General features: G+C 51.3%; 1 protein-coding gene across 5 annotated transcripts in view; it reads right to left on the reverse strand.

Annotated features, from left to right (window-relative positions):
• Positions 1-14015, reverse strand: part of CASZ1 (castor zinc finger 1) — a 161996-nt gene that overhangs the window by 115495 nt on the left and 32486 nt on the right. For 3 of the 5 annotated variants that reach the window (XM_049877896.1, XM_049877897.1, XM_049877899.1), the window contains exon 2: positions 11737-11894. The exons of 1 other annotated variant lie outside the window; for it this stretch is intronic. The gene's annotated coding sequence lies outside the window, so the exon portion shown is untranslated. Of the gene's footprint in view, positions 1-11736; positions 11895-12531; positions 13657-14015 lie in introns of those variants that run through there. One more of the 5 variants, XM_049877898.1, reaches the window with a different exon arrangement.

The raw sequence follows: 14015 nt of genomic DNA on the forward strand, positions 1-14015 counted from the left end.
AGCTTTGCTTTTAATGCCATTTGGACTTAATGTCGTTAATGAAATATAAATACCCATGCTAACGATGTCGGTCAGAGGCAGCACGGGCAGCAGACTGCTCGCGAAACAGGGCCAAACCGCCGGGCACGCTGGGGAAGAGGCTGAGAGCTCAGGAAGCGGAAGAGGTTCCCCCCAGCCGGCACCCCCACCCCTGGCTTCCACCACAGGGCTCGCTGGCAAGCTGTGCCGGGAAAGGCTGGAGGAGGCAGTGCAGAGAGCTGAGGGGGGGCCTCAGAGGGTGCAGGAGAGGGATCTGAGTCCCGGATGCTCTTACCGCCTAGAGAACTATGAAAAAAAATTAATAACAGACATCTTACTTTGATTTTAAGGGGTTTCTCTTATCCACGAAAGGAGCCCTGATGGCGCAATGGTTAAGTGCTTGGCTGCTAACTGAAAGGTTGGTGGTTCGAACCCACCCAGTGGCTCCACAGGAGAAAGACCTGGTGATCTGCTTCTGCAAAGACTACAGCCAAGAAAATCATATGGGGCAGTTCTACTCTGTCACACAGGGTCACCATGAATCAAAATCAACTCAATGGCACCCAACAACAACTCTTACCCACGAGCCCAAAATTTACAATAAACTCTGTCCTATAGGGTCACTATGAGTTGGAATCGACTTGATGGCAACAGATTTGGTTTTCTTAATAATAGTGTTATTATTAACGCTAAATAATATTGTTATTAATAGTTATTATTAATAATATTGTTATTAATATTCCTCAAGGCCAGAAAAAAATGCTGCGAAGTGGTTTAGCAGTTCCTGGTGAAAAAGAAAAACCAAGTTAATAGTTTCACAGGTTTTGGGGGAGTCAGAATTTTATTGTTAATTTTGGGCTCATGGGTAAGAGTTGTTGTTGGGTGCCGATGAGTTGATTTTGACTCATAGCGACCCTGTGTGACAGAGTAGAACTGCCCCATAGGGTTTCCAAGGAGCAGCTGGTGGATTTGAACTGCGAAACTTTTGGTTAACAGCTGAGCTCGTAACCACTGTGCCACCAGGGCTCCATTATTAAAAAGTATTAATAATAATATTATTGTTAATAATATTATTAGAAAAACCAAACCAAACCCACTGCTGTCACGTCAGTTCCAAGGCATAGTGAACCAGTAGGGTTTCCAAGGCTGTAAATCTCTATGGAAGCAGACTGCCACGTCTTTCTCCTGCAGAGCCATTGGTGGTCTCAAACTGCTGACCTTTCGGTTAGCGGTGGATCACGTTAACCATTGCGCCACCAGGGATCCTTAATGTCATTAATAATAAGTATTAAGTGTTAGTTACGATATTGTTATTGTTGTTGTTAGGTGTTGTTAGGTGCGGTAGAGTCAGTTCCAACTCATAGCGACTCTGTGCACAACAGAACGAAACACTGCCCGGTCCCGCGCCGTCCTTACAATCATTGTTATGCTGGAGCTCATTGTTGCAGCCACTGAGTCAGTCCACCTCATTGAGGGTCTTCCTCTTTTCCACTGACCCTGTGCTTTGCCAAGCATGATGTCCTTCTCCAGGGACTGATCCCTCCCGACAACATGTCCAAAGTATGTAGGATGCAGTCTCGCCGTTCTTGCTTCCTAAGGAGCATTCTGGTTGTACTTCTTCCAAGGCAGATTTGTTTGTTCTTTTGGCAGTCCATGGTATATTCAATATTCTTCGCCAACACCACAATTCAAAGGCGTCAATTCTTCTTCAGTCTTCCTTATCATTGTCCAGCTTTCACATGCATATGAAGCGATCATTATTAATAAGTATTAATAATAACGGAGCTCTGGTGGCGCAATAGTTAAAGTGCTCGACTGTGAACCAAAAGGTGAGCTGGTTTGAACCCGCCAGATGGTCTTTGGGAGAAAGATGTGGCAGTCTGCTTCCATAAAGATTTACAGCCTTGGAAACCCTATGGGTGGTTCTACTCTGTCCCATAGGGTCGCTATGAGTCAGAATCAACTGGACGGCTGTGGGTTTGGTTTTGGTTTTATTAATAATAATATTGATGAGTATTAATAATAATAATGAGTATTAATAATAGTTTCCTTAAGGAAACTGAGACCAAGTTTAGCACAATGATTAAATATTTGCAAACGCCTTTGTGACAAAGACCTTGGTTAACCATAAACTAGCTCTGAGTTTATCTACTAAAAAAAAAAATGTAACTTTAGGTAATTTCCCTTCTTTCTGAGAGATGAGGTACCTTTTACCATTTAAAAAAAACCTCCGGACTACACCTCAAGATTTGTGCAACTGAATTGGGGCAGGGGGGCTAGGCCAGAAACCACCCAGTAACCTGATGTCAGCTGATCTCAGTAAGATGGGGATAGGGTTCAACCAATCACATGACCGTTAGCCAACAGTTCATTTTCTATTCCTCGATTCCCTCTTCTCTTCAGAAGCCTCACTGTAACTAGCCTATGTTGAGCCATTTGGTTTTTTTAGAATCAGAAGAGTCTCTTCACATGCGTAGCGAATTTGGCTCAAATAAACCCTAAGTTTTCATTCCTTTGTGCTTGGCCACTGGGAAAGGAGCCGGGGTGACAGGGGTGACGAGAGGAAGCAATAAGGACCCCACCCAGCTTTTCCACAGAGACCACAGCCCCTCCCCCAACAATGATGTCCCAGCCCACTGGACGGAACACTCTTTCTCAGGAGCTGGCCCATGGCCATTCAGTGGCTCGGGGGTGGGTGCTGAGAGGTCAGCACAGGGGAATTTCTGTTCAGTGCCCAGAGCCTTGGGACACAGAGGTTTTCCCACACAGCAAGCTGTTCCAGCTGACTGTGTGCCTATCCTGCCTGTGAGGAGGGGGCCATCCCTGCAGGCTTCTCCCTGGGCTCAAAACAAACGCCCCTGGCTGATGACTAAAACCAAAAACCAAACTAGTTGCCGTCGAGTCAATTCCAACTCATGGCTGACCCCATTTGTGTCAAAGTTACCCAAAGAACATCAGGCCCTTCACCTCAGAAGAGGGTCCCAGCCTCACGGAGGGGAGGTGACCCTGAGGTATTGCTCCCCAGCCCAGGGGCCACAGACTTCTCAGAGAAGACTTTGATTCCACTCATCCAAAGACCAGCTGGGCCTGAACATAGGTTGGGAGACTCAGGCGAATAACTAGACTTTGCCCCCATCCTCCTCTCCTTGTTCCAAGGCAGTGGAGGTCACCGTGACCCCAGTCCTGCCCTGCTCCCAAAATCCCCAGGCAGTGCCCCAAGGGGTGCCGCCTCTTCCAGAGGGAGCCCCACGCTGCCCTTGGCAGGGAGCCCCAAAACCTCTGGCCCTTCCCACCTAGGGTTCCCAGAGAAATACCAGATGCCCAGCTAAATTTGAATTTCAAATACAAGGGTAATTTTTTTAGTATATGCCCCACATATTGCAGGGAATATACTTACACCAAAAATTACTGGCTGTTTACCTGAAATTAAAATTCCTCTGGGTGTCTCGTATTTTTATTTGCTCAATCTGACAACCCTAGCCTGGCAACTCAGCAGTCACACCTGGCACAGGGGAAGGGTTTCTGGAAGGTGGTAAAGGACTGTGAGGGCAGTTAAGGGCCAGTGCTGTCTCCCGTCCATCTCAGGACAGCTGACTCCTTTCAGGAGGCTCTTTCCAAAGCTGTCTCCCTACCGCCCTTGCTCCTCCCTGATCACTACTGCACTGTACAGTTCCAGGCTCACCTGTGGGGTCCCCACTCCCTACACCCCCCAAAGTCACCTCCAGGTCCCTGAGGAGCACAGGGCTCATTTGCTGGGGCTTGGTGGAGCTCAGCTCTGCGGCTAATCCCCTGGGTGGCTCCTGTCAGATTATTAATTAGCTAAAGCGGATTGGTCCTGGAACCACATGCGGTTGGACTTCAGATAAAGCAGGCCAGGGCCGCCTGGAGGGGCTGCTTAAAGGGACAAGACCCTGTTTCTGAACTGCGCCCTGAGGCAGAGCTGGGGGGCTGAGGCTGAGGCTGGTACAGGCTGATTTCCAAACGGACCCCCCTCTCTCTTCCTGCCTGCTCCATGACAAAAGGTCCATTGAGCACAGACACGGAGGGAGAGCCGAGTGCAAAGGAAGGTAGGCTCAGGCGTTGACATGACCCAGGGTAAGAGAAGAGGTGGTTCAGGGGTATAATTTTTGCCTTCCATGCTGGAGGCAAAATGCACCTCAAGCGCAGCTACCGCCCGTTTGTCCGTGGGGGTTTGTATACTGCTACGATGCTTATCAGGTTTCAGTGGATCTTCCAGACTAAGATGGACTCGGAAGAAAGGCCTGGCGGTCTACTTCCAAAAACCAGCCAATGAAAACCCTGTGGATCACGATGGTTCGTTTCACAATCATCACGGGAATGGCACAGTACCGGCAGCATTTTATTCCATTGCGCATGGGGTCACTATGAATTGAGGGCCAACTCGATGGCAGTTAACAACAACAATAACATGGGACCCAGGAGAGAAGTCATCGACAATTGGGTCTTGTCTGTTAATAAAGAGCTGGGCCTCATCAGACCTTGTCACTCAGAACTCTTCAAAAACTGTCTTACTCCACCCAAAACCCAGAGTTCTCACCATGGCCTACAAGGAGCTATGGGTGCGCCCCACCCTCACCCCTCCTGACCCCATATACCACCTCCCCAGTCTTGCTCCATTCCAGCCACCCTGCCTCCTCACTGCCTCTGGGCTCTTACACCTGCTGTTCCCTCTGATAGGAACACTCTTCTCAGACATCAGGGTGACCACTCCCTCATCTCCTTTCTGTCTTTACCCAAATATCATTATGTCAGTTAGTGACCCTATAAGACAGAGCAGAACTGTCCCATAGGGTTTCCAATGAGCAGCTGGTAGATTCGAACTGCTGACCTTTTGGTTAGCAGCCCAGCTCTTAACCACTGCACCACCAGGGCTCCAGCATCTTCACTGGACACCTAAAATTACAAACCATCCACCCCCATCTCCCCACATACTTCCTATTCTCCAAACTTGCATCCATTTTCTCCTTTACACACGTTGCCACTGAACATATATTTTATTTACTTGTCTCATTTATCATTTGCCTCCTTTCACTAAATGCTAACTCCACAAGGGCAGCACTTTGCCTCTTTGGGACACTCCTGCATTTCCAGTGGCTACAATGACTGGTCCACCACCCATCTGTTTGTTTGTCATGCTGTGGTGCCTCACGTGTTGCTATGACGCTAGAAGTTATGCCACTGGTATTTCAAATACCAACAGAGTCACCCATGGTGGACCGGTTTCAGCAGAGATTCCAGACTAAGTCAGACTAGGAGGAAAGGCCTGGCTATCTACTTCTGAAAATTAGCCAAGGAATACCTTATGGATCGCAACAGAAAATTTTCTGATTTGCTTGCTTAGGACGCATCATCAGGAGGGATCAGTCACTAGAGGAGAACATCACGTTTGGTGAAGGAGAGGGCCAGAGACGGCCTGGCAGAGCCTTGGTGAGATGAATTGTCTCAACAGCCACAATGATGAACTCAAACAGGCTGGTGATTGTGAGGATGATACAGGACCTGACAACATTTTGTTCTGTTGTACATATGGTTGCCATGAGTCAAAGCTGTTTATCTATCTAGCTATCTATCTACAATGACTCCTATGTAGTAGTCTCTCAACAACACCTGGTCAATGAATGAAAAATTAATGACCAGAGGTTAGAGGTCAAGATTTGGACCACCATCTCTTCTAAGCCCCGTACAGCTGAGCCCTGGCCCACTTTTTTCACCCACCTCCTCTCGCCTGACCCACTGATCCCACTCGTCCCCATTTCTGCCCCTACCCTGGTTCTAAGCATTTTCCCTAAAAAGCATCTCCAGGTTCTGGGTCTCCCAGTGGTGTCCCAGGGGACCCACCTCAGTGTCACCCAGGCCTTCCCCTGCTACCTGGGACTCCTCCTGTTCCTGCCTGGGGAGCCCCACAAGGTGGGACGGCAGTGACGTGAGGGAACAGCTGCTGCCTGGGCCCAGCTCTGCTGCCGGCAAACTCCTGGGCTTCGATTGTTTTGACTTGAGTCGCTGAAGCTGAAATATTGAGTCACAACGGCCCTAAACTTCATTACCAGCTCTTAACACAGATTACTAAGGGAAAAAAGTGGCTTTTAATTGCTTTTTCCGATTAGCATTTCCGGAGAAGAAACTAGTGATTAATTACACCTCCTTCCTCCCAATCCCCCTTGGCCACGAAGGTCCCAACCCCACACTACCATAAGAAGGCTCAGGGTCAGAAAGCCCCTGCTCCCAAGAGAGGGCAGTAAGAATGGAGGCCGAGGAGCTGACCGGAGAGAAAACTTGGGTGGTGAACAGAGGGAGAAACACCTCAGGCCTGGTTCACAAAGGACAAGTGCCACATGGTGGGACAGGGTAGCTGACATGGTGGCTACCCCAGGGTCTTAGGAGGGGGCTGCAAGGGTCCTGTGGGCTGTCTCCTGCTTCAGTGTGATGGCCGTTGAGCTTAAGCACTTTCATCTGGCTCAGGTCTACTCTTCGGGAATATTCCAGGATAAAAGTGGCCAGGGGGAGGATGGTAGGAGATAGAATGCGAGGAGCCTAAAGGTCTGCAAGGAAAGAGCGCATCACAGGCACTGGGCTGCCTCTCATGTGCGAAACCTGACATTGTTTCTCCACGGAGCCAGCATTTTCCTCTGTGGATGTTCAGAGGTCACAGGGACTTAGGCAGGACAGAAGGGTCCACAAGACATACTCAACCTTAACCCTCTGAAAGCCATTTAACCTTTGGAGCAATTGTGTCACCAGACAAGGAGAAGCCCCAGTGTAGTTCTAGAAAAAGGAGCCCTGGCGGTGCAATGATTAAGTACTCGGGTGTTAACCGAAAGGTTGGTGGTTCGAAACCATCCGGTGGCTCCACAGCAGGAAGACTCCCATAAAGACTACAGCCAAGAAAACCCTATGGGGCAGTTCCATCACATGGGGTTGCTATGCGTCAGAATCGGTTTCATGGCACCTAACAACAACAACAGTTCTAGAAGGGCAGGCGTTGCAAGCCCTTCCCAATCCCTGTTCCTCTGGATCTGTGCTTGGCGCAATGCAGGGCTTCCTGACTGCTGGGAAGACAAGCGGTACAAGGGAGTCCCGAGGATGGAGGCCCAGGCAGCAGCACCAGGCAGAATTTCATGCACAGACTAGAAACCAGAAAGGCGTCCCAGTCCTGTCTCAGTCCAGCCAAAAGGGGCAGGGACCTTGGGGTCCACATGTCCTCTAAGTATTGCTTCACCCAGGGGTGGTGGGGAGCTTGGGCCCCACTCCCATTCAGCCAGCACCTCCCTCTCCTCATCCCCACTCCAGCTGTGAGCCCTGGAGCGGCCGGCCTCCCATCACATCAAAGCCTGAGAGGATGGAGTTAGAACTGTCCAGACCAGTTAGGAGTGAAGGTCATTGATCTAGTGCAGACTGTGGAGGCAGCAAGCAGGAGCACCTCACCCGCCTGCCCACCCAGATACACCCTCCCTCAGGGCGCAGCCTGGTGTTCTACGTAGCAGGCACTCCCAGGAAGGCAGGCTGATGCCCCCTCGGAACCAGGCAGAGGCACCAGCTGTAACTTGGGGCATCCTGTCACCCCCGTAAGATGTCACCAGCACATCCTTTGGACCCCCCTCCTGCTATTCCCCCTCGAGGCCAGGCCTCCAGAGCTTTCCAGGATGGCTGAGCAGGCCATATGGCTGGGAATATGTTGCCAGTATGGGCAAGTGCTCGCAGGGGCCCTAGCAGCTGGCTGTGACGACTTCACGCTTGCAGCAGCCAGCCCCCCAAGCTGCATGACGATGCCCAGGGCTGCACAGGGACTATGCAGGGGGTATGGCATTGCTGGTAGGATGAGGTCCCATCCTGGGCCACACAGGTGATCTCAGGACCCCCGAGAGTGGAGCCTCGTGTCAGAGGTCCTGGAGAAAGGTACCGCGGAGAAAGGTCAAGTGTAACTGGTAATCTACGACAATTCACACCACCCCGGTCCGTGTGGAAAGGCCAGGATCCCTGCCAATGGGCTAGGCTGAAGTCTAGGCTGGTCCATGGAAACCACGAGGTCACAGACAAGCCCATTTTTTAACTCTCGGAACTAATCAATGGAGGCTCCGTTTGGGCCACACAGGCTACATGGCAGGAGATACACAGATGCTCAGCCTTGAACACATGGATTACATTTAAAGCCACAGGGAGAGAAACTCCGGGAACTTCTAGGCCCAACCTCGAACACAGACGCAAGATGGGCTTAGTCCTAGGGCCTAATGGACAGGGTGCTCAGAAGTCCTGGCCTACTCCACTGCTGACCATGGAAAATGCTGTCAGAGCTGAGCTGTGCCCCTACATCAGGCCGACCGAGAGGTGGAGAACCTACTCAGGAGCCTGCATTGTGCCTGGGGCAGTGCTTGGCACTGTTGGGTGAGTGGGACAAGAGAGAGAAGAGAAGACACAGGATGGCCCATCAGAAGGCTTGTAATGCCTAGAGTCCTCCTGGGGGCCTCTCTTTTCTCGGTCCCGTTCAACCTGTTAGCAAGTCCTGTTAACTCCTCCTCTAAAGCATACCCAAACCAAACCATAACAAAACAGTTGCCTTTGAATCAACTCCAACTCATGGCGATCCCATGTGTGTCAGAGTAGAACTGAGCTCCATGGGGTTTTCAATGGCTGATTTTTCAGGAGTAGACTGCCAGCCCTTTCTTCCAAGAAAGCGTACCCAGGTCTCTCCACTTGTACCAGGATCTGCCCGTGTCTCTCCATTTCTACCTGCTCCCAGTCCCAGCCACCTTCATCTCGTCCAACAGCCGAGCAGCGCCCCTCTGGCCTCCCAGTGTCTCCTCTTGCACGCCACCTCCGATTCATTCTCCTCCATTCAGCAGTTGCAGCAACTTTTTTTTTTTAATTGTGGTAAAATACACAAAACATGAAATTTGCCATGTTAACCATTTCTAAGTGTACAGTTCAGTGGCATTAAGTGTACACTCACCATGTTGTGCCATCATTGCCACTTCTTTTTCCAGAACTTTCTCACCACTCCAAACAGAAACTCATCCTCATTAAACAATAACTCCCCATCCCCACTCCCTCCAGCCCGTGGTAACCTCTAATCTACTTTCTGTCTCTATGCATTTGCCTCTTCTAGGTGTTTCATGTAAGTGGGATCATACAGTATTTGTCCTTTTGTGTCTGGTTTATTTCACTCAGCACAGTGTTTTCAAGGTTCATCCATGTTATAACATGTATCAGAACATCTCCTTTTTATGGCTGAATAATACCCCATTTATGTGTATACCACATTTTGTTTATCCACTCATCTGTTGATGGGCACTTGGGTTGTTTCCACCAACAATGTTTTTAAAACAAAAATCAGATCATGTGATCTCCCTGCTTAAAAGCTTCCAGTGGCTTCCCATCACCCAAAGAATAAAATCCCAACTTCTTCCCTGGCATACACCGCCCTATCAACCCGGCCCCTGCTCCCTGTCCATTTCATGGCCACCTGGCCTTTCTTTCTGGTCACTGACTATATTGAGTTCATTCCCTCCTTAGGGCTTTAAAACCAGTTGCCCTCTCTGCCTGGAATATCCTTCCCCCCGATCTTCAGATGGCTGTCTATTTCCTGTCCTCCAATCTCAGCTGAATGTCACCTCCTCAGAGGCTGCCTCTGAGCACCCATCTAAATAGCCACCCGGCCACTTCCCATCACCTCTCTTATTTTAATTCTCCACACAGCAGTAGTGTTTTTCTTACTTATCTTTGGGGGTTTGTTTCTTGTCCGCCTCCCCCTCTCAGAACTCCATGAAAGCAAGGGCTGTCTTGTCTGCTCAGTTCCTGATGACCGACAGGCACCAGGCCTCCATCAGTATTTGTTGAATACATGCACCCAGACACCTCACAGAGTGATGAGAATGGGGGAGATGCTAAGGCATGGGCAGCCTGTAGACTGGACCCTAGAGCAGACTCCGGTGAAGCAGGACCCCCGAGATCACAGAGCATAACTGCTGCAGAAGCCCCCTCCTGTAGGCACACCCAGTACCCGGAAAGGGCCAAGTGGGTGAAGAGGGGACTGGGCATGACATTCCCTCCCAGAGCCCTCAGAGTTCCCAAGCTTCATTATCAAGCCCAAGACGGCCGATGACAGGATGCGTAAGTCCCGCTGGACCCAGGAGCCCATACCCTACGCCGGGTGCAAATCCCAGCTGGCATGGCCCCTGGGAGCCAACAGTGAGTGGAAACTTCGGAAAGGGAAAAACTAATGGGCATGTTTTGCCTAGGGAAAGACGAAAACACAAAGCCTGCCACTGAGAACAGAAGAGGCAAACACGATCCCCTTTAAGGGGCTCTGCAGGCACCTCGCAGCCTGTTCACAGGCAGGGCATAGGGCAGGGTCAGGAGGTTCAACCAGAGGCTCCAAGATGCTTGGGTCTGCCTTCCGGAACTTACGGCCATCAGAGGAAGCACAGCCAGGCAAGAAGAACCCAGGATGGCAGTAAAGAGGTAGAGATGCTAAGTGCCAGAAGCGAGCAAGACTTCTGCTCTGCCCAACTCCCGGCTCAGCCTTTTTCAGGCAAACATCCTAACAGACCCACTGCCACTCAGGGGACAATGGTGGCCCATCTAGAGTGTGGACAAAACAATTCATGGAGCATTTGGGGCACCAGGAAGATGTCTCAGCCAGCCCCACTGCAGCCAACAAAGGCCACATTTGCATCTCATTTATAAATCCCTAGGCCGCATCCGGGCTCTGGCTGGCCCAGCTAGTCCCTGAGGTGACACAGCCTGCAGTGAAGCAGATGCAGCTTTGGGGACCTCACAAGCCCCTGTGGGCACCAGGGCACCCACATCTGGAAGTGATTCCTCCCCTCAAGCTCAAAGTCCAGAGTCACAGAGCCTGGTCACCGAGGGAGGGGCAGGACACACCTGCTCATGGCGCCACAGCAAGGGAGAGGGCAGGTGGGTGAGCCAGGGATGCCGACTCCAGCCTCCCCTCCCCAGCCGACCTCCAGGCCCTTGGCCTTGGCCTCCACCCAAGACCTTGCCCACTAACTTTACAAATACCAGCCTTTCTGGGCTGGTTCCCTCAGGATCTCAAGAGAATATTAAGTAATGACCACTACGTGGTGACTCACCTGCCGTGTGTCACCTCACCGGCCCAAGGGCTGCCACCTTTGATACCTGCGGATAAGTATCTGACAGCACCAGCACTATATACCAGCTATCCTTGGTCTCCCCCCGCCTAGGCTGGAGGCCCCCTAAAGAGCCCCAACAAGTCACCCCTAGACCTGCTCCACCTCAGAGCGGAGCAGCAGCCTCCGGACACGCAGACTGGCTGGACCTACCAGTCTCAGAGTGGAAGTCACAATGACTTGATGCTTAGGTCCAGTGGGGTCTGAGGGGTACAGACCTCAGTTGCAACCCCTGCACACCCACCACTGGCACCATTCCATGTCAGACCATGGCAATGCTAGGTGGGTTCCTAAAGGTCAGTTCTTCCAACCTCTAGTAGTGGGCACCAGTGGTGAGGCGGCATCAAAGCCAAGACAAAATGTAGGCGTCCTAGCTCCAAGCGAGCCCCTTTTTCTTGACTCTACTTTTTTTTTTTTTTGTACTTCAGCCTGTGATGCTTAAGGCCAGAACACACGGAGAAATGCAAGTCCAGGGCCCATGCAATCCTTACCTAAGGAACACCCCCAAACTGACCAAGCATAGCCTCCACCCACACTTCCCAGGATCAGCTACCTTTGCATCCCAAGAGGATGGGGTTCAAAGTCCATGCCCACGTGCACCACTGGAGACTGGCAGGATCCCCTTGTCAAGGAGGGGTCGATGGCCGTGGCAGCTGGTAGGGCTAGTGGGAGGGAGAGGATCTTTGCCTTCAGTCCAGGAGGTCTGTTTGCCTACCAAAATGAGAAAGGAGAACAGAAGATGAGGCTACTAGTGACACCCAAAAAGCTGGTCCATGCAGGAGAGTGATGAAGGGGAAGGTCGGCACACCTGGCACAGTACCTAGCCAGCCGCGAGTTCAGAGGCTCTTGGACCCCGAATGCCAACTAGCAGGTGGCATCGCCATGGTGAGTGTGGTGACTGACCCTGCACCCAACAAGCCCTTGGCACAACTATTAGCCAATTGCTATGCAGCTGTAGCACCTAATAAAAGAATCCAACAGGTAGGAACAATAATAGGCCAGTCAGGTGCCATCCCAGGTAACAACAAAGTGATCACACCCAAGGCTCAATACCCAGGGTGAAAGGTCAGCCTGACAATGGAGCAAGTTAGCACAAGAACCAGATCAGAGGCCCATGGAGCAGAACTGACCCCTGGGCTCCGCCAGACCCCACTCCCTACAGACGTTCCCTCTGCCTGCTCCCAGCTGCTCCCATGACCCCCATGTGGCCTTATGGGAGTCTCTAAAAACGGAATCAACAGGTGTCATCGCACTGTTGGGTGGGTTTGGTTTCTTCTCTTTTCCTTCCCCCCTCTCCATTTTGGCGCTGTGTGATTTTATGTTATTAAAGAGAAAAAAATCCACTCACACAGAATGGGGCTGCTGAGGTGCATCTGTGAGAGGTGTCAGGCCCAAAAATGTGGCCAAAGAAAGTTGGTGCCCTGCTCCCAGCAACCTTTGTGTCAATTTAAGCAAATATTGTGGTGTGTTTCCATGGTGATTCCTGTTTTGAATATCCATTACGCTCACTTTTTAAAAGGCTTTTCCTGTTTGCGTTTCAATGTCAAACCTGTAAATACGTTCAGCCTTTTTAGAAAAATGGGCACGTGTGCATGCAAACACAAACACACCCCCTGATCTCACACACAACCTCCCAGACCTGAAGGCTGAGCTCATAGGAAGGTGGGAGTGGGTGCAGGGAGCCGGAGAGCCTCAGTCACTCTCACACCCACCCTGCACCGGGGAAGGTGGCAGCTGAAATTCCAGTCTTTTCCTTCCCCCTTTGCTGGGATTGCAGCATCCACTGTGGCTGAGTGTCCCCGAGGCGTGTGAGTGGATCAGCCCTGACTCTATGGTGTGGTATGGTGTGGGCAGCTGCCTGGCAGGTTCTCCAACTTGACCCAGCCCTCTCAGGCCCCCGGGCCTCCCTGGAGCACAAGAATCCTCCTCTCCGGCCGCCCAGGGTTGGGCATGAGTCCAAGGGGAAGTTAGCTCTGAAGGCAAAGGCTCCCAGCATCATCTCAACCCCCCACCTCTGCTGTGGGGCAAAGCTACCCAGACCAGCTCCCTGCGGAGGCCGTGCAGGATGGAAAGTGACAGTGGTCCCTGGAAAGGGGCTTGGATCTGCCCAGCTCCCACCCCACCCTGAAGCACCATACAGGGTTAACAGCAGGTTTCCTGGTTTCCATGGATTCCCGCCAGGCCCCTAATGTGAGTTTCGTGTGATTTGGGGGAAGTGGATTTCCTTTGTTTTCCAGTTTGGGAATATTTTTTTCTTTAAAAAAGAGGAAAAAACACTTTAATGGGAACTTCAGGGCCATTGGGAGACTCACTCCTCTGGGCTCTATCTGACACTCCCTGCTGACCAGTCCAGAACCTTCTGAAGCCCTGGGTAGTCCACCCACCAACAAACTATCTCTGAGCTAGAGGAAAGGATGCTTTGGGCCCACTGACAGCCCCCCACCCCCAGAACATTCTTCTGCCAGGGTCTGTACTCCAGTATTTCATCAGAACGGCCCCTGCCCCACCCAAAAGCCTGCATCTTACCCAAGGGGTTGATGCTTCACCCCTCTCAGCTTTAGAAGGGACATATACATTTCCCCAGGGCCAAGGTCAAGGAAACACCTCCACCTCCCTGACTCCTGGCAAGGAACTAGAAAGCTGGAGTCTGACCACACACCAGTGGTAGATGATACCAGTGTGTTAGGTCCTGGTCAGAAGCGGGTTCCAGTTATGCTGGCAATGAGTATTCTAAACCCTGGTTTAGAGCTGAGAGGGGCCTAACCCAGCCACAGGGAGTTCCTCAGCTTTGGCCACAAGAGCAACTGAATGAAAGGCGTGGCCAGGCCTCCT

Source organism: Elephas maximus, chromosome 3, assembly GCF_024166365.1.
Source record: "Elephas maximus indicus isolate mEleMax1 chromosome 3, mEleMax1 primary haplotype, whole genome shotgun sequence".
NCBI classification, from domain to species: Eukaryota; Metazoa; Chordata; class Mammalia; order Proboscidea; family Elephantidae; genus Elephas; species Elephas maximus.